Genomic DNA, 19,212 nt, shown 5'->3' on the forward strand with positions numbered 1-19,212 from the left:
CCTGTTCCAGGGTTCTGGCACCTCGAAGGAGGGAAGTTCATCCTCATACTCAGATGGAACCTCCTGTGTTTCGGTCTGTGCCCGTTGCGCCTCATCCTATCATTGGGCACCACTGAAAGGAGTCTGGTTCATCCTCTTGACACCCACCTGGAGATATTTATAAGCATTGATGAGATCCTCTCTCAGCTTCTCTTGTCCAGCCTGAACAGCCCCAAGTCTTTCAGTCTCATCGGAAAGATACTCTAAGCCACTCATTATCTTCGCAGCCTGTTGCTGGATTCCCTCCAGTAATTCCTTATCCTTCTAAAACTAGGGAGCCCAGAACTGGACACAGTACTCCAGATGTGGCCTCAGACATGGCATGGTCCTGAGATTGCATCACTGGTCCTGAGATTGCATTAATGCTCTTTCTTGTGTACCTGCTCTGCTTTGAAGAACTTCTTCCCATCACTTTGCCTGTGTGTGTACACATGGTTCAGCGTAGAAATCCGCATTTTTAGGCGAAATCATTGTCTGGATTGTCACAACCACCACACAAACTCAGTTTGTGACTTCACATTTGGCTTAAACTGCTACCTGCCATGTTACTGCCAAAAGCGCATTGTTCTTCCCATACATGTGAGCAGAGATGGGTTCGCTCTTCCCTCTGTTTGAAAAGAATAGTCTTTTCTGTGTTGGTTTTCTACTGGATCAGCTTGCCAGATGTGACACACAAGAGGCTGTGTGAACACACCACCAACGGCACTGGACCAAGTGGGACTGTCCCTTTTGGTAGCAACACAGAAACAGTCTTGGATTTCCTTAAGCTGGCAGCAAACTGCACATTTCGTTGGTGAGTGATGCTGAAATACTGCAGGAAGATATTGCACGACCAGACCTCTTTGATCAGTGAAATCCCCTGGATTTGTCTGTCTTTATTGCCCCAAGTTATGACTAAAGCTTTGCTTGCAGTCGTGAGCTTTCATAATACCTTTCTGATAATATCTGTCAGATGTGGACCCCTTATTATCTAATAAAAGCTGACATGCAACAGCCATTTCTTTGAATGAGAGCGCTGACTCTCCTCCAACTGCATGTGTTTGTTGAGAGTTTTCTGAAACTAGTTGGAAGACATCAGATGCTATTGAGGGCACGAACAGGCAGAAACAATCACAGTCCCACCAGCGTGAGTCTGGTTTTCCTGGGAAGATAAGTCTAAAAACGTTGATAGACAGGAGTGAATGTGAATAAAGAAGACAGTAGTGGATCTGCTGCAGAAGACAGCAAGGACTGTCCTGGGACAGTGATCACAAGAGCCGTTGAGAAGGAAGAAGGTGCCAATAAAACGGTATTTGTTTTGCTTGCTAGTATGGAATAAAACAAGTGTTTGAAGATTGCAGGGGGTTTAATGAATAAGGATGAAGAGCAGCAAATGCTTGAGCCTTCATGGGGAAGATGGTTACCTGATACCAAGAGGCATTGGCATATTTTTTGATCTTTGATTCTATTCAAGGAAAAATTTACACTTCAGGTTTTTCTAGTGCTGGAAAGAGTGTTTTTATACAGTATATTTTTAGCTAATTGTGTATTGATTTGCTTTTTATTCCAGGGTAGAGATTAAGAGACAATTGATAGTTTGCTTAAATTACTAACTTCTGTAACTGCTAAATTGTCCAAAGCAAGAGGAAGACCCTAATGAAACTTTCTCTGTATATATCTGAAGGACAGGCAGGATTTTTTCATTGTCTACAAAATTATTCTAACATATAGCTCACCTAGCCTCGCCTGTTGATGACAGTAGTCTATTGCACACTTATGCTGAATACTGTCTTGCTCTAATGGGTACAAGTGACACGGTGACAAGAGTGGAATCAGTTGTCTAGTTGCTTCTAAGCATAGCTCAGTGGTGGACCCACCTTGATTTCAGTTTGTTCCTTCAAATAGTTGTCTCTTTATTGACCTATTACGCATTTTTTCCTCTACTCTTTCATCTCAGATGCACCCATCTGAATTACTTTCTCTGTTATTTTGCTGTAAGCTTCTGCATGTCACTAAAATGCAGTGATAAACATGCTATGGAGGTCGATATTTTTGTTGGGTGTGGGGTTGGGTCAATGCACAGCTGCACCCAAGCTTCCCTAAGGCTGACAGACAGGTTTTCAGGGCAACCCATTCAAGAGACAAAAACAACTATTAAGCTTCCAGGGTTTTTTTTTTTTTGTTTGTTTGTTTTACTAATTTATATTATTGAAGAAATTGTGACTGTATTATGCTTTGTGCCACATTAAAATACTTAGTCAGAGATAATTCCTTCCCAAGGAACCTGCAATCTGAGGAGACAAGATGAACACACACAGCAGCAAGGACGGGAAGCTTATTATCCTTTTAGTGATGAGGATTTGAGATTTTCAGTAGAAAAGGTCAGCATCTTTCAGGGGTGACTCAGCCCAGCTTAGATGTGAGTCACTTTTCATGCCCATCTCCCTCTGTGGAACACAGAAGAAGCCAATAAGGGGTGATTCCTCCCATAGACATCTCCAGATCGGATCTTTATTATTTGTGTGCAGCTCAGTCATGTAAGGTGAAAACAGGCCTGAAATTTCCTCCAGGCTTCTCTGTGCGTGTTTGGGCACTTAAACACCTTCCAATCTCTCCCTTGAACCACCAACAAACCCACTCCCAAGACAAGCAGGGAGAGATGCCAAAAGACTGTGACAAGAGACTGCATGTTAGAAGAAAATGTGCAGTTCTGATTTCATGCATATTTTTAACCCATTAAACAGTTAAACATATCCAACATTCTTCTCTTTATTTTTCTTCCCCCTCCTTTGGCTGGAAGCATCATTTGTGTGCATTCATCCACTTAACAGAGTTGCTGGGCTTTTTATAGAGATCAATAAAAGTTAAAAGGTGGAACAGCTGTGAGTTTCTCAAGTCCTTTACAAAAGGTTTACCCAGGGCTGGGGTTGCTGACCCCTTTGGGGTGATTGTTAGGAGAATAAAAGCCTAGGCGAGGACAAAGACAAGTAAGAATGGGACAGAAAAGGGGATCGTGGAATTTCTAATACAAGAAAATGCCACATATGTCGAAATCCCTGGAAAGGTCAAAGCTACAAGCTGTATAAACACAGGGGTAGGTCAGGCTGGTAATGAGGTGGAGCATAAATTGATGCATCTTTGTACAGGGAAAAGAAAGAAAAGGTTGGGAAAGAACCTGGCAAAGCAGCTGATGGGTGGATCCAGAGTTGTATAATAAGGAGTGTGGGGGGGTATTTAAGACTTCCTTTCTTCATATATATGGATCCACTTTCTCTAGACACTGATTTAATAAGGGAAGGAAAGGGAATCCTTGGGAGCCATGATGTGTTTAGCAAAACCAGGAGCTGACATGGTTTATGTCCACGAGTCCCTGCTACCCCTTCCAGTCTAATGAGGACTGTGTCTGTCCCTTAGCTCACCAGTTCACTGCTGAACAATTAATTTCTGTGTTTCAGCTTTGGGCCCCTCATGGCAGGAAAGACCTTGAGGTGCTGGAGTGAGTTCAGAGAAGAGAACAGAGCTGGTGAAGGGTCTGAAGCACAAGTGTGATGGGAATGGCTGAGGGACCCAGGGGGTTCAGCTGGAGAACAGGAGCTGAGGGGAGACCTGATCTCTGAACTGCCTGAAAGGAGCTTGGAGCATGGAGGGGATTGGTCTCTTCTACCAAATAGCAAGTGATAGGACAAGAGGAAATGGCTTCGGGTTGCACCAGGGAGGGGTTTAGATTGGATATCAGGAAAAGTGTCTCCCTAGAAAAGGCTGGGCACTGGAACAGGCTGCCCAGGGCAGTGGTGGAGTCACCATCCCTGCAGGTGTTTAAAGGACACATAGATCCTCGCTGTTAAACTGAGGAAGTGTGGACTGGATGATAGGGTAGTGAGGTGGACTGGGAACTGGATGAAGGAAAGAAGCCAGAGGTCAATGGGGCAGAGTCCAGTTGGAGGCCTGTATCTAGTGCAGTGCCTCAGGGGTCAGTACTGGGGCCAGTATTATTCAATATATTCATCAACAACTTGGATGAGGGAATAGAGTGTACTATCAGCAAGTTTGCTGATGACACCAAACTGGGAGGAGTGGCTAACACTGGAAGCTGTGCTGTCATCCAGAGACCTGGACAGGCTGGAGAGTTGGGCAGGGAAAAATTTAACGGAATATAACAAGGGCAGCATTGCATCTGGGTAGGAACAACCCCAGGTTCCAGTATAAGTTGGGGAATGACCTATTAGAGAGCAGTGTAGGGGAAAGGGACCTGGGGATCCTGGTGGACAGCAGGGTGACCATGAGCAAGCACTACGTCCTTGTGGCGATCAATGGCATCCTGGGGTGTTTTAGAAGGGGAGGTTGTGGAATCTCCTTCTCTGCAGACATTCAATACCTGCCTGGACACCTTCCTGTGTATCCTCATCTGGGTGTTCCTGTTCTGGTGGGGGGGACTGGACTAGTTGATCTTTTGAGGTCCCTTCCAACCACTAACATTCTGTGATTCTGTGTAGATGAGGTTCTTAGTGACATGGGTTAGTGCCAATGTTGCCTTAACAATTGGACTTGATGATCTTGAGGGTCTTTTCCAACCAAGATGATTCTACGATTCTCTGATATCATAATGGTAAAATCAGAATTGAGTTAGCTCTCATAAGCTTGATAATCCATTCATCCCTCCTCACCATATTGTTGTTCAGAAAAACTCAGTAGTACACACCCAGAGTTACTGGTGCTGATGAGAAAAGAAGGTCGTATCTCCAGACGCCCAGACCGTGAGTCCTTACACATCATTAAGGGGGTGGTAGTGAGCATAATATACTCAGCAGAGGGGCAGATGGCACGAATGTGGAAACGAGAACAGGAATTTGATGTTGTGCAGGAGAACAAGTCTGATTAGATGAGTTCAACACATCTAATTCAGTTCCAGATCTCAGCTGTACAGACACCCTTCCTTGCCAAATCAAATATTCATGGGTATGGAAGGGAAATGAAAGTGAACTTCAGGACCTCCAGCAAGGTAAGGTTGAATTTCAGGCAGAGTTTCAGACTGTCTTATTTTGCCTGAATTATTTTTTATCCCATAGTGCAGAACAAAGGCCCTTAGAATGGACCTCAGCATAGTTGGGGCAATGTTCTGAGCCTAAAATTTAGACCACACTCTTCTGAAAAACACAGACTTGGGTGAATTGCAAATGTCAGATATGGAATTGAATTCTTCTAAAATCTCAGAGCGTCTAAATTTGAGATTCTTGTTTTGCAGTTTTATAGAAAAAATGGCTGAGGCTGAAGATTTTTGCCCAGAAAGGTTGAACCAGATGATCCTTGTGGTTCCTTTCAGCCTGGTATTCCACGATGCTATGTTCCTATGATTCCATGTTTCTATGATTCCATGATTCTTCTGCTGCTTTCTGAATTGATGTATATTTGGAAACTTTTTGGTTTTTATGGTGTTGCAAAAAAAAAAAAGAAGTCCTACCAAGGGGTTTAACAATAATTTGGACACAATTTTCAACTTAACATCTAAACTTTTTAAACATTCAGTTTTCTTTTTTATTATTTTTGTGCATATTAGTAAAAGTAATCACTCCAAATCTGCTTTGAAATAGGCTAATTTGAAACTAAAAAATGTGATGGAGTTTGAAAGGATTTAAGGCAGATATTTGTTCCCATAACTTAAGAAGAATCTCTGTACAGAACACTTCTGAGAACTCATTTCATGCATTTATTGCTCTTTCACTCTTCTTTCCCAATAGCAAACTGAGTAACGTAGGCGAATGAAAATGTCCAAATGGCTGATGACCCAAACATGTTCTTATTTTGATTCCAGAAGTCTTTTTTTTTTTTTTTTTTTTTTTTTGGTTTTGTTTATTTGTTTTTATTTTGACCTAGATAACACGTCTTCTTCTTAGATACCTAATGTCATAGTTACCTGGACATTCATACAGTGCCTAGGGAGGAATATAATTACCTATTCAGACACCAGATGTAGCCAATCCACAGAGATTTACACCACCATTTGGTCTAATGAAGTAACAGCTGGATGGAATGAGGGTGCACAGTGAAACAGAAGATACCCATCAATTATGAAGCATTCTCATCAGCCGAAGTCCTGCTGATGTTACGTCCCACATTCACATTTCCCTCAGAACCTTGAAACTAGTTCTTGTTGGAGACAACGCTTGTTCTTCTCCCTGTGCTTTAAGAAAACCGCTTTCTGTTGTTTTCTGGGTTTTTTTGTTGTTTTCTGTTGTTCCTCCAGAGTAGGCTTCTGTCTTTCATGTCTTATCCAGCTGCACCCAGTCCCCAAAAGGTGTATTCTAGGAGAATAGCATTTAAATCTGACTAGTAGCCCTCCAAAGCTACAAGGCAAGAGGAAAAAAAAAAAGCATATTTAATTTTACCCTTTGGCTCCTTTCCTCTGATGTTGATTCTTTTGAATTATACTTTAAAATACATTTATTGGCTCTAGTTAACATCTTCACAGCCTCAGGACTATCTTGAAGTTCTCCAGATTCTGTTCTTTGTTCAGATTTCAAGATGAAATGCCCTCAGTAGCATTTATTGGGCAGTTACTCAAGCAAGGTTTAGATAGTTGCTCACTTGCAATGCATGCTACAGGGAGCAAAACAAAGTGCTCAGTAGCTCTCCTCATATATTACTGACAACACATCTTCTCGCAGTTTCACTCAAGGCAAACTGTGTTTGAAAAGCTTTCCCTAAATCTTTAAAGGCTTCTCCTGAATATTTTGATGAGGAAAAAAAAAAAAGGTCAAAGGCAAACAGACAGCCCACAGCAGGAGCAGGAGGGATATGTGTGTCCCTATGACAAAGGTAGGCTTCTTAAATATGAGTGATCTTGAGTTATTTTGGTGTGCAAAGATCAATGGGGAATAGGTTGAGCTGTCTGTGTCGCTTTTATAGTCACATAATTACAGGACCTGAGTAACCATCACATGAATCAATAGCAAAAGACAAGTTATTGTGGCCCAGACACATCCGACATGGATATAGGTACTTACCTGAAACACTTCTCAGATGATCCCAGGATCTCTTGCAAGCAGCGGAGCAGCAGGTCAGTCCTGCCTCCCCAAGCACTATTTTTTGTAAGGTAGGTTGGAACCTCTGTGTTACTAAAGCTGAAGACTAGATTCTTAATTTCAGTGCCTATTTCAGCTGGAATGCATATATTGGTCCACTGATTCTTAAACCTAGGGAAACTATATGTCCGTCTTGCATTCTTCACCAGGTGGGATCCATGGATTCACTGGAAACCTTATTTTTAGGACCTGAATTCTCCTTTGTATTTACTTTTTCATTCTGAGTATTTGCATTTTTTTTTTTCTTCCTTCAGGCTTGTATATCGTGCTGAGGATGAAAAGTTTTGAATATTAACCTTATCCTTACTACAAAAATTCCAAACATTTCTTGGCTTAACTAATCTCTATCACAATTTCTTACAAACCACAATCCATCCTTTCCATCAAACTTAAAGTTGATAGTGTTGTTTTATACAGTCCTAAGGACCAGCTGGGAAAGGTTGTCATGGCGTGAAGTACTAATGACTGTTGGGATCATCTGTCTAGGAACTGCTGATGGAAAATTACATTGTTTTTTTTTAAGAAAGGAGGTGGTTTAGTGGCCTTCTAGTCTATCAGACTTTGGATTGATCTGCCCTGGTCTGGGAAATAGTCTGGTTTCCCTCCTGATTGTGAATCCCTCACTTCAACTCTTCCATTTCAACCACTTTTGAGACAAAATGCTGAATATACAAATGGATTGATTTGTCTCACCAATGACCAGGATAGCAAAGGTTGGATTTTTCCACTGTTTTTTTTTAGCACAGGGAACACGTTGGAGCCTGATGAGTATCTGGTGGCTGATGCAAAGGGGAAGGAGAACACTCACTTTGTGAGTGCTTTGGAGTGTCTACACAAGTATCTTCTTCAGCTGTACATACTGTGAAAATGTGTTGCTCATTCTATGGTGGAAAAAAGCTAATACCATGCAAATATCAAGGTCTAGCTTTACTAGTTGAAAAAGACCTTTCCAGATTTTCATGCTACAGTAGTTACCTCTCCTCAATGAGAAATACAAGTCCTGAAGGCTTGACACCTGTTTCATAAATGGACAAAGGTTTTTAGGTAGAGACGTTATCTTTTCTAGCTTCTCCCAGCATCATTTTTCATGTTTCTTTTTGCTAGAGGTTTCTGCTTTACACAGAAGAGCTTAACTCCCTTTAGTCTCTCTTTAAGTTTTTAGAATACTTTTGCATTTCAGTTTTACTGTTCACTTAGTCTTCAGTGAATGCTTTTACACCCTTCGAACTAAAGAAATTAAACTTCTGTTGCTGTTTTGAAAGGAAAAGGAGTGGTTATCAGCAGTGAAAATTGAGTAGTGTGTGGCAAATTTAGCAGTGTTTCCTCTCACGTAAGCACCTCTGCAAGGCTTTAGGAAGTGTTTCAAATTAATCTTGACACTCTCTTGGGTTTTTCAGTTCTTGTAAAGGTGTTAGGTTATGAAACCAGGAAAAGAACCATCACAGAAAGCTCTTTGTGCTTGCCCTTCCCAGCATCATCTTTAAGAGGGAGTGGGCCAAGAAGATAAACTTTATATTTTGTACAGGAATGAAATGGGTCCTCAACCTTTAGAGAGAGAAGTGAGTTAGAAAATTTCAGAAGTGAGTTTTTGAGGAAAACATGGAAAATAAAGGCACTCCATTTTCCTAATGTAGTAACTGTTGGCCACTTCTGAAAACGTATTTTGATGAAGCATTAATTATTTTTTGCATTCTGGCTCCTATATTCTAATATGGACACCTTATTATTAACTCAGAAATGAACACAGACAGATGGATCTCCCATGAATGAACAGGTAGCTCCCAATGGGTTGATCTTTCTGTCTCACAAACATTGTCCATTTGAAACAGCTAGTTTACCTCCCCTAATGCTCCTGCAAAAAGCTCTCCAACACTTTCAGTGGAAACCAGTGTTCTGGCAAAACAGAGAATTACCTTTTTTTTTTTTTTTTACTACATTTGCTGTTGGACTGCAACATAGTGGGGCTCCCTTGTGTGAGGAAGGAGTGAATTTCTAGTGGTGTGCATGTTTCTGCCTGCCTGCATGATGGTCTGAAACTGTAACGAGCTGTGGAGAGATACTCCCTTGCCTACAAAGCAAATTCTACCCATGTTTAAGCTGAATGAAATTCTTGCCACATTTCTTTTCCTCCTGAGAGCTCAGTGTTACCTCTCTTGACTCAACCAGCAAGACAGTATTGGAAACTTTTTCCAGGATGTTGTTAGTGGGATGGGTGTATTTTTGGGTGTGATACTGTTTTCGAGGAAGAGAACCAAAAGGTAAGAAGAATGGATTTTTGAGACAGCTTTCCTGTAGACCTTGAATAAACAGAAGCTCTTTCTTTCTCTCTTTTAGCTCCTTCACGAAGCAATGGTAACATGTCCTCTCTGGCTTCTTCTGCCTTTTCTGATTACTTCTGCTGGTGTTCTGCTCCAGTCAGGTACTGAACAGAGATTCAAGCTGTTCCCAACCATTGTGTTTTTCCTTGGCTTCCAGGGAAAACTCTGAGCATCCGCAGTTAAACTTGACATTCAACTTTGCTAGGATGGACCAGCCATCAGAAAGCACCTTCTATGGTTTCACATATCACTGAATATGAAAATAACAAATAGCTTCATCCTTTATTCCAAATGAAAAGCAGCCAGCATATCCACCATCTCCCATGAGCTCAGAAGGTGTCCACAAATAGAAAGATAAGGCTAGTGGCAGTTGATTACAATCTCAAGCAAAACACCTGAGCTTTTTGTAGATGGAGGAACTGCATGTTTCCAAAGCTTTTTGTCCCTTGGTTCCTGGCAATCGTTGAAAGACTGACGGTGAAATACTCAATATTGAAAGACTTCAGTGATAGGAAAAGAGGAAATGGCCTCAAGTTGCACCAGGGGAGGTTTAGATTGGACATTAGGAAAAAAAAATTCTTCATGGAAAGGGTTGTCAGGCATTGGAACAGGCTGCTCAGAGCAGTGGTGGAGTCACCATCCCTGGAGGTTTTTAAAAGGCATGAGGTTCTTAGGGACATGGTTTAGTACTAGAGGTAAGTTATGGTTGGACTCAATTATCATGAGTGTTTCTTCCAATCAAAATGATTCTGTGATTCTGTTTTATGATTCTATGACACTGTTCCTTATCACATGCCACTGTTCACCTGGTGCTGGTGGAGAGGAGGGATGCCAACCCATGGAGGACCTTCAAGCTCTATTTTCAGCCCACGCAGCAGAAACAAGCAATATTTAATGCAGAGATGACTGTCATGGGGCTCATGGAGCATTTACAGCTGTCCTTTTTCGTCACACTGAGTGATGTTACCTTGCATTTTACAGTTACAGTTACACTATGACACAAGTAGGGATGGATCAGTGATTTCTGATCCAACCATCCTCTCTCAGCAGTTTGCTCAGGAACCTTCTCCTTGATCGACTACTATCCTGCTGAAAAAAATGTTCATAATGTATAACTATTTTTTTTTTTTTTTTTCCAACTTGGGTTTGTTTTCTCTTTTAAACCCCCTGGGAGGTTCCTATACTTATTAACCATTTGTAGTGGTAATATTACTGGTATGACTTCCAACTTACCTTGGCAGTACTGGGGCTGGAGGGGGATGGAGAGAGGCTGCAAATGGGTGTAGAAAAGCATCTCAGTAGAAATGAGTGTTGTATAGGCTATTGCTGAGCTCTGATGTGCATTTTGTTGATGTTCCTGATCATTGCATTGACATTCCAAGGTCTCTCCCAACCCAAACTATTCTACTATCCTCTTTCCTCTAGCCCAAAGATTCCCGAGCTGCAGGTGTTACAGTACACCTACCTCTGAAAACCTTTCCCAAGCAGCTGTTTACAGAAATCAGCACCTGCAGAAAACTGTAAGGATATCTTGAGCATGGTGGCACCAGACTGTCTGATGACCTCTTTGTCCTGTTGTTTTATATCCATCTGTTGCTTCTTGTCTCATCTTTCATCAAGTGAAAAGGACATGGCAATATGGCCAAGGGGTTAGACCTTAATCTTGAGGCTAGAGAAGAGATGAAAGCTAGGTGAAATGAAAGATACAACCAGAAGATAAAGACATTGTCAGTCTGAAATATTATCAGAAAAAAACAAACAAACAAACATATCAATTCATCCTCTCTCACATTGCTGTTATAGGGTAATGAGTGCTTTGGCTTTTTCTTCATCAACCATTGGAACATAATGTTGATTTTCTCTGATGTATTCTCTAACTACTTTGCTAAAATCTGGAAAAAACATATCCTACTTTTAAGGCTTCTATTTCTCAATGAAGTGTTTCCAGAGCAATCTGATCAATACTCCATGCTCTATCCTCTCCTCAGAAATGCATTAATGAGTGAGTAACAGAATGGGAAATCCATGTAACAGGGGTTTTTTAACGTGTGCAGTCTCTTGCCTTTATGTATTGAGTGCAACAAAGCACTTAAGCACATTCTTGTCTTTAGGAACATGAGCATGTGAGCATCTCAGCATAGGTGAAGATTGATTGCTGGTATTAATAATGTCAAATTATATTCCTCTTTTCTTCAATACTCTTGGGTTATTTTACAGATAATAAGTATAAGACAGACAGGTGTAATGAGTCTTAGGATGTTTTATTTTTTTTTCTGATTCTTTGCTTCTATTGTATTTTATTGTTTCTAGGAGAAAATTAGGAAATTTAGACTTATGATGGTAAATTAACCTCAATGGTAATTCCACAGAGAGTACCAGAAATTGTTTTGCCACTTTGAGAAGGCACATATCTCACATATCCTTCTCTGGAGACATTCAAAACCCGCCTGGACATGTTCCTGTGTGACCTCACCTAGGCGTTCCTGCTCCAGCAGGGGGATTGGACTAGATGATCTTTCGAGGTCTCTCCAATCCCAAACATACTGTGATACTGTGATACTGTGATACTGTGATATCTGAAAAAAGGTGGCCTCCACAATTATGTCTCCTGAAAAACCTACAAAATAATCTGGTTATCATTTGACGCACTCAGCCTTCTGTGGTGTTGACCTACAATTTTTGGTTCCTTGTTCAATCCCAGCCTTTGATCAATAACAACCCCAGATCATTTCTAGCAGAGGGCTGACAGCAGATGGCATGGTGTTTGATCACAGAGTGCATAGCCCTCAGCCAGGGTAGTATCCTTGTATTTATAGAACGTGACTCAGATCCTGCTCTTGGATCTTCTCTGAAGGAGCCTGGCATCTGAATTCCTGTTTGGCAGTCTCAGAAGAAAAAACAAGAACTGAAAAGGTCATAGAGACTTGACTTCTCCCTCTCCCCCAAAAGGTCAGGAACAGTGAAGGATCTGTATAAGGATAAAACTGACCTTTCTCTTGCTTTCCCTACCAGAAATGTGGAAAACTGTAAAATCTGTGGCTTTTGAAACTGTCCTGGGAAGATACTTCTCCAGTAATGTTCCAGTTGAGTAGACTCGGTGGATGCACATTAAGCAGGATGTCTTCAACATGCTGTGAGTTTATGGGAAAACACTTGCCACCGGCAATGCCAAGGAACAGGTGCTTGACCCCATCTATAGACCAAACTTCTCATATCAGGTAGATGAGAGCGGCTTTGAAATTCTTTGTATTTGTAAGGTGAAAGATATAGAAAGTAAGGGTCAGGCTTTCATGAGTATTTAAAAAGGTATCTTGGTGGGTTTATGAATGAGCAAAAACAGCTTGCGAACTTTAGTTGTAGTGAAAGGAAATGGGAGTTAAACAGTAACCTAATTTTCTGTGTTCCTACTTATATCACAAAGCCCTGTTTTTCAAAGGCATTCAGGCACAGAAATAGCATCATGCAGGGGAAAGTAAGGCAGTGGGACATAAAAATTAGAGCACAGATATATATGTCCTGGGAGGACCAATGGGGGAGATTAAGATTCCTTTGCTTTGACAGGATTTAGGATATGCAGAGCATGCCCAAAATTCCTCTGACCTTAGCAGAAGATATGAGAAGGCAGGGCGTAAGGAGAGAAGCCCAAGATGTGTTTAACAGTTCAAAAACCAGTTTCCAAGTTGATCCTATGTTCACTGTTGGTTTTGATGCAGAAGTCAGAAAAAATGCTGTTGTTTTTGATGCAGAAGTCAGAAGTCATTCAAGACAAGAAATTAATCATATAAGGATGCAAAAAATATCAGACTGAGTTGATTAAAAAAAGTGCTGAATGGGTCAAATATTTAAATGTGAATTTCCCCCTCCTTCTCTCATTCAAAATTTCCAGAGTATGGAGCTGTACATTTTTTTTACTTTTGCTACCTGTCCAGCTAATTAATACCTTCTAGTTTACTTTTCCCACTCTTACTATTTTTTGACTACTATTTTATTGAAAAAAAAAAAAAGGTAGAAAGAGGAGGAGAAAGACAAAAGGAAAAAGGAAACAAATGTTGAATTTCATCTCCTCTGATGAAAATAATGCATGTCTGACGCTAATTCAAATATTGAATCTGTTTCAAACTTTCCCCACATTTTTTCCCTCATTTGAATATTTTAATGTTTTTAAAATCATGCCATGCATGATGATAATTCTATTAATTTTCTCCATAGCAACTTGTTTGTATTGGTTCCTTCATTTCTTTTCCTCTTAGGTACTCTTGCTCACTGAAGGAATTCACCAGCTTGATGAAATACCTTTGTAGGTAGTGTTAAATCCAGAAATCCAGGGGTGAGATTATGAATTGGTGCTTGCAATAAAAATTAGATGCAAGTAAGTCCTTGGTATACAGTGACAAAAGGAGCTTCTAAAAAATTAGTGACAAACGGAGTTTCTTGACTTGTGTTTATTATTATTGTTATTATTATTTTTTAAGCCGGGATGTGTTCAGTCTTGCTAGGTTGAGATTGAGCAAGACACTTTTCCTTGTAGGCACCCTGACAGATTACAAGTGGGGTTGAAAGTGTCACTGCAGGGCAGTGGAGCTCATCAACATATTACTGGCAGCAATACTTGAGTGCTTCTCCATCTTTCCAACTGATCATCTGTAAATGAACAATAATAATCCAAGGTTGAGTTCACAGTCTTGATTTGTGGGCACGAACCAAGAATTCATCAATGGTTGAGTTACATTTTTCTACTAAAGAAGAAGTAGTCAAAGCCTGAAAAGAACAATTAATATTGATATATCTGGGTGTGCAGGCAGAAATAATAACCAGCCTCTAGCCAAGCCATATGTGACCCTGGAGTAAATCAGAGAAACAAGTAAACAAGATACTCATATGAGAGTCCCATCCCTTGCTGGTGTGCCAACCCATGTCAAGCTGGTGAGCTTTGTGGCAGGTCTGACAGGTCCACAGATGCAAGATAATCTGGGCCATAAAAATGCTGTGCACGGAAGGGAATCTCTGATGCTAACCTTCTTCCCTCTTCCAGTCGGATGAGTATTCAGCTCATGTTCATCTCCCTGTTGTGATGGTGAACACGTAAGAATGACATCTAATGTTTTAAATACATGTAACATGTAGGAACTTGTAGGTTAAGTCAGATCTCTCAATTCTCTCCAGAAGTGTGGAATCAAGACAGGTCTGGGGTATGCTTCAATCTAATTTCTATGTTTGTAACTTGACTTCCAAAAATCCAAGAGGTCTGAGGCACATAGACCATTATAGAGTTTTCCTAAAATATTTTTCACAATTGCATTCAACAACAGTGGCTACAGTTCTCACTGTCGGGGACATTATTGCCTCTATAACAGGAATGATTTACAACTACAAAAAGAGGACAAGTGCTTTATCATATCTGGAAAACAGACTGGTAACATGTCTATGGACAAGCAGTGAAGATTGACCTAATCTCATGTATTCAGGATGGTATTCATCTGATTTATCATTAGGGGTGAGATTTGTCCCAGTATTTGTGGCCTTCCACAAGGGAAGTGACTACTGAACAGTTCATCCCAGGCTCTTTCTTCTCAGAGGAGGGTGAGTCAATGGTATTGACGAAGATCTGGACAAGATTTGTTTTATCTGAAAGAAGGTTCCTCTCCTAGTTTTGATGAATCATAACCCTACTCTCACTGAATGCATTGACTAATTCTCCATTACTACAATAGGCATCTGATGGAAATACTAAATATGAACAACTAAAATTAGAAGGGTGAATCCCAGGCAAGTTGTCTACAAGTCAGCTAATGAAAATACTTGCAAACAGTTCCTCTATATGTACATCTCAGAATGTGATTAATCCCATCCCATGATAAATGTCTAAATAAGGTGATCAGCCATCTAATGAAAATGTCTGCCTGTCTTAGCATTGTCTAGATGGTTTAGTCTTAGTGAACCAGGGACAGCTGAGTTGACTTAAACCCTGAAATGTGTGTCATCATGCACTTCTTTTTGGAAAAATATCTCTTAATGTTGATAGTGTTAAAGCTTTTATCTCTAGTTCTGGGAATGTTTTTCCACAGTTTCTCCAACAAGAGAAAGTCCCAGCTAGGTCTTTCCAGTGTTAAAACTCAACCAGGCTATGCTAGGGAATGCACTTTGACCTTCATGGACATTTATAGTCACAGCGACTTTGCAAAGATGAAGGACAGTATCGAAGGACCACTACCCCATGGTACTATGGTACTAGACACTGTGCCACCAGCATGAGTCAATTTTTCACTTTCCATGGCCTATAGTTTTCCTTGGAGAAACCAGTCCTGTTTGCATGTATTCATACATTTTCATGTCTGGAGAAAAAAAAACAAACAAATAAACAAAAAGCAAAGAGAAAAAAATCTATGAAAATTACCCCTCCATTCTTATTATTGGAAGCTTTTTATAATGCTATTATATCCACAATAGGAGCTAGGCCCAAACTCATCGACTTCCTATAAGCCAGAAAAGGCAAAGACCTTGTGGTTATTACCACTTTGCACCAAATTCCTGCCACTGACCTTGATGGGAAACCTCCTTAACCCACTTACTAAATCCCCAAGTCATTTTGAAGCCAGAGACAACAGCTAATAAAGCACTTGCCAAGCTTCACGTCATTTTTAACTGACCTGTATTTTGACTTGTTACATGATTCTCAGTGTAAGAAAAACCCATGGGTAACACTCCTAATGCTGAGCACTGTGAGATGGCACTTGAGAATAACACTGAACCATAGTCCTGTCCCTGATTTGCACCTGTATAAGTTCAAAGAGGGGAGTGGGAAGGAGATGGGAAAAGACAGAGAAAAAGACAGGAAGAGGAAGGAAGAAAGAAGGGAGGAAGGGAGGAAAGAAACAGTTGGACTAGATGACCTTTGAAGGTCCCTTCCAACTCAAACTACTCTACTATTCTATTAAAGAAGGAAGAAAGGAGAGAAGGAAATGGTATTAAGGAGAAAAGAGTATTAAGGAAGGGAGGGATGAAGGGAGGATTCAACCTTTTCAACAACAGGTTCACTGCATTTCTGAGCTCCTCAGAACAAAATCAAGTTGGGGAGGACTGTTTTATGCAATTGTCTTGGTATGTGTAGCACAGAGGTCACTGAATTCATTCACCTTAGGGAACAAGAGACATGTGGATCACCGAGTTGCAGAATATTTGAGATGAGAAAGGACCTCCGGAGATCATCTGGTCCAATACCCCTGCTCAAGCCAGGCCACTTAAAGCCACTTGCGCAGGACCATGTCCAGACGGCTTTTCAGTGTCTACATGGATTGAGACTTCACAAAGTCTCAGGGCGACCTACGCCAGTGCTTAGTCACCCACAATAAAAAAATGTTTCCTGATGTTCAGAAGGAAACTCTCCCGTTTCATTTCATGTCCATTACCTCTTGGCCTGGCACCAAGGGCACCACTGACAAGAGCCCGGCTCTTTTCTCTTTGCATCCTCCCTTCAGGTTTTTATATGCATTAATAAGATACCCCTGAGCCTTCTCCAGGCTGAACAGTCTCAGCTCACTCAGCTTTTCCTCATAGGAGAGATGCGCCAGTCCCTTCAACACCTTCACGGCCCTTGATGGACTCTCTCCAGTCTCCATCTCTTTCTTGTACTGAGGAGCCCAGAACTGGACACAATAATCCAGATATGGTTCATCACTGCTGAGCAGAAGACATAGCTCTAAACTCCTACCAGCTAATGTCCTAGATCTCAAGCCCTTCCTAGACCACACAAATACCAACACCAAGCTTTCATACAGCACATTATGCTCTTGCTCTCAAAGCACCTTTGCAAAGGAAGCCAGCGTCCACCTCCCAGTTTGCCAAAGGGAAAACCATAAAGGAAGTAATGTTCCTGAAATCAGCTGCAGAACAGGCTCTTGTACATGAGATTTTTCAGGTTCTACTAGACCACCTTATCTCCCCTGAGCTGGAAGAGCTCCAGGGCTTGTGAATCCTAATCAGACTGTAGCATGCACTTGAAGGTTTGCTATCCAAGCCTGAAGTCATTCCTCTGAGCTCTTTTCACACAGGAGGCAAGTGATAATTTCAGTGAATTCAAACAGAGAGGTTAGCACTGAAATAAAACCTTGCTCTCTGAAGACCCTTGGGTGAAAGCTGCTATGAAAATGCATGTTATAATTGCTGTTACACTGTGGCTCACCAGCTCTATCTGTCCACAAGGAATGGTCTCTAGTTCAGACTGGTTTTGCTCATGCTGGAAGGGAAGCAACCAAATAACCTGTGTTGGAAAATGTTGCGGTTGATAAACAGGTACATACAGGGGAGCTGACTTTGAAGATGCTGCCTAGAGAGTAAAAAGAGGCATTTTAAGTGTTTCTGTTAGTTAGATTCATCTGCATAAGTGTAAGAATAAGACCAGTCCTTAAATACTGACTCAAAGTATATTTTAAAATTTCATTTAATATTTTGCCCAAGCTGAAATTTGCTGTCGGTGTCATAGCTCTGCTTTTGGTGCAATGGTGAGAACACTGCTAGTTTTGCACTTGCAGTGATACAACTGCTAATGCCACTACCTGGCATTTCCATGCTTCCAGGCTCAGCTGAACTGACAGTGTTGAAAAAAATGTGCAAAAGAGAAAGAAGAAAGTTGACAGCTCCTTAAAGGCCTTGTACACACAGGACAGTGCTTGACATAATGCTGTTCCAAAATCAGTCACTTGGACTTGATTTGCAAGACTTGCAAGAAGCTGCTTGTTGCCTGGATTTTGCTGTGAAAGGTGGTTTGACTTGGTACCTCTGGGTTTAGCATCCTGAGGAAAGCTGAGCAGATGCCATCAGTAAAAAACAAAATAGTTGCAGGGCTTAACTTCACCTGAGAGAGGAATGAGAGCTGAAGAGCAGAAATGTGTCTGGGGAGGATCTGGCTTCAGTATTTGCAACAACAAATGGAAATTCACAGATGCACAAGGAGAAAAAAAAACAACCAAACAATACTTTTTGTAGATGAGTAGGAGAAGACCACCAGTGAACCACGCCCCAGTAGACTTCACAGTGTTCTTGTTTGTATAGTCCCTTTAAAAAAGAAAAAAAGAAAGGCATAATTTTATTATTTCTCTAAAGGATCTTGTTTGTCTGTCCTTATTCTTTAAATGGCCCATTTTAAAAATTCAGGGATCTGAAAGATTTTTTATCTGTGGCTCAGTACAGGCTGCTTCTCCCACCATTTAACTACCTGAGGGTGAAGAATCACTTTGCAACAACTTAAAAGTCTACAACGTTGAACAAATTATCCTCTGGAAGTTTTACCCTTCCTCTGTCCACTACAGAGTCCACCTGTGATGAGACACTTAGGGAGAAACCACAGGTGAGGTGAACCCCTAGGCTAAATGATCCATCACAACACCATTATCTGAATTTGATCCCCCAGTTCTCTGCAGTGCAGTTAGTATGTATTCTGTCCGTTGAAACTCCCCAAAGATCATGTCTTATCTGATAAAAGGAGCTGATTGCATGAAGGGTGTTGGTCTCTTCTCCCAGGTAGCAAGTGATAGGACAAGGAAATGGCCTCAAGTTGTGTCAGGGCAGGTTTAGACCGGATATTAGGAAAAATATTCTTTACAAAACGTGTTATAAAGCACTGGAACAGGTTATGCAGGGAAGTGGTGGTGTCACCATCCCTGGAGGTGTTTAAAAGCCACATAGATGAGGTTCTCAGAGACATGTTTTAGTGGCAGTGTTAGGTTAATGGTTGGACTCTGTGATCTTGAGAGCCTCTTCCAATCAAAACGATTTTCTGATTGTATGATTCTATGGTTTCA

Source organism: Columba livia, chromosome 2 (assembly GCF_036013475.1).
Source record: "Columba livia isolate bColLiv1 breed racing homer chromosome 2, bColLiv1.pat.W.v2, whole genome shotgun sequence".
In the NCBI taxonomy this organism is placed as follows: Eukaryota; Metazoa; Chordata; class Aves; order Columbiformes; family Columbidae; genus Columba; species Columba livia.